This window comes from Amblyomma americanum, chromosome 1 (assembly GCF_052857255.1).
Source record: "Amblyomma americanum isolate KBUSLIRL-KWMA chromosome 1, ASM5285725v1, whole genome shotgun sequence".
In the NCBI taxonomy this organism is placed as follows: Eukaryota; Metazoa; Arthropoda; class Arachnida; order Ixodida; family Ixodidae; genus Amblyomma; species Amblyomma americanum.
In genome coordinates, this window is record NC_135497.1 from 226,477,170 (window position 1) to 226,479,748 (window position 2,579).

Here is a 2,579-nt window from a genome sequence, read left to right on the forward strand (position 1 = left end):
CATCTCCGCCATGTCCTGCAAGGGAAGAAGCACTTCCTACACCGTGTCCACCTAACTCACAGCAACTCTAGCTTTGGCCAGGCAGTGCAGCTCCTGCCCCTTCCTACTATTAATCAGCCTCAGAAACTACTACCTCTGGCCTTTCCTCCATGGACACTCTCTCCTCTAAAGGTGAAGAAGTCTGTTCCAGGTGCGAATGCAAAGAGCCGCATGCCACAGGCAGCACTTCTGCAAGCTACTCTCGCCTACTTAATCGAAGAATATACGCAGCACACCCATATCTTCACCGATGGTTCAACTACTAAAGAAACTTCTTCTTGTGGCCTTTATGTGCCCTCAACAGGCCATGCCCTTTCTTACCGGCTGCAGCGGAGGACCTCCTCTACAAAAGCTGAGCTTCACGGCATTAAGGAAGCTGTTTCTTACATCCTGCGCCGAACCGCCGGCCGTTGGGTTATCTTCACCGATTCAAAAGCATCTCTGCAGATCCTGGCCAACCTGCTGAAGAAAACGAATCACCAGCCAGTTTCCCTGGACATTGGGTATATCCATCATTTAGCTATTGCCGCAGGCCACTGCATAACATTTCAGTGGGTACCTGCTCACTGTGGCATTATGGCTAATGAAAAAGCAGATGAAGCGGCCCGTAAGGGCCATCAACATCAGAGATACATTCGAAGTTTTCTCACGAAATCTGATGCGTCCCAAATGACTAAAAGTTTTGCGTACGAAGAAACGTATCGGCTTTGGAGTTTGCCGACACATCAGTGCCAATTTCTTCACTCAATCGACCCACATCTTAGATCAAGACTCTCACCCAGAATTCCTCGACAACTCGAAACATGCACTTTATCACCGACTTCGTCTGAATGCTGCATATACAAATGGCCTGCGATACCGTTTTGGACAAATGAACAGTCCGCATTGTGACAACTGTGCTTCGATAGAAACTGTGGAACATATCCTGCTTGAGTGCCCTGCGTATGCTAACGAGCGTGCGTACTATGAACATTGCATGCAGAAGCTATGCCCAGTGCCCCTAACAATGGACAAAGTTTTAGGCCCCTTAGCCTGCTTCAGGCAACAGAGACTTGCAATGAACTTTCTTTTTACATATTTAAAAGACATTGGACATCTCGATAAGCTCTAAATTCACTTGCAGGTTACCTTCATGCATTCTTCTTGCAGTGAACTTCGTCAGCCCATTCGTCGGACTATGCACTCCATCATTCCATAGGTTACATCAATACTCGCCACTGCATCCTTAGTACCCATTTCATGGCTGCATTTTATCTTCGTTTTTTTTTTCCACCTCTTCCACGCTGCTCTCCTTCAGTCTTTATCTCCCAAATTCCCCTCCCTACGCAGAGTAGCATGCCAGCGATATTGAAACGCCGGCTAAATTCTCTGTCTCTTCATTAAAGAGTCTCTCTCTCTTTCTCTCTCTCTCTCACGTGCGGCATCGAGCTTCAGTTTTCAACATCTCGCTATCTGGTAAGTGGGCAAGTTGAATTATAAGGAAGCTGTTGAGATCGGTGGAGTTATTATAAATCGTGGTCGTAATATTCTGCGTTGGGCTCTTCATGAGAAAGAAATAAGAAAATGCTTGTTTTTAATGCTCTGCATTGTGAAGCACAGCTGTTCCAAGATTTTTAACGGAAATATTATTACCTTAACGTATGTCAATATAGTAGCTTTTCTAAAGCAATGCAAGTTTTGTGCATTTTTTTAAAGGCTCTGATTGGGGAAGTTTATATTAAGTTCATTATTCGCCTTCAACAAAATCAGCCCTTTAAAGTAATTTCCAAATATCGGCGTGTATTTTAAATTAATCGAGGGTGGCGCTTTAAATTTCACTGCCATAATGTTCTCGATTTCGACGTTTTAATTTCCAGTGCAATGAACATATCGCACGTTCCTTCAGCCAGTGTGCAGTTTATTGCTTAACCTTATTGTCATTCTTTATTTTCACTTCAGTATGGTCAAATGAAGGCTATGTGGTAAGAGGCTTAAGACTTTCTGAAATAATTTCGCTCTCGAGAGCTAGTAAATAAAAAAAAAACGGTTGCATGGTTAGTATCGTGTTTTTTGCGGGCGAAAGCAAACTGCTAGAATACGTCAACAAATTGATCTATGTTTGGTACTGCAAAATGTGCGCACTGTGAACGAGCTCGCGTAGTTCTTATATTACGAAATATTTTTTAAAAGAGCGCTCTAAATACAAAAAAAAAAGTTTGCTTCGCGCTCCTCCGAGCGCACGTATCACGGCGCGAATTCAACGCAGATGCACCCACCCGCATAACAGCGCACCAAGCGGGTGCCGCCGGAAATCATCGACATCGGGACCTTCGCCTAGCCCGCGCTTGCCACACTAGCTAGTATATTTCTAGGCACTATACTACAGTGAACTAGTTCACTATAATTCGACCCGAAGTGTCTCGAAGCGAAGAGAGTAAACCCCGAAGCACGTAAACCCTGCGGCGGCCCAGTCTGTTTTTTTTTTTTTTTTTTTGTGGTTCAATCCATCCCAGTCCTCCATAGGTCTGACTCCGTTGACTCCGTCCTTAGTTGACTTCCCT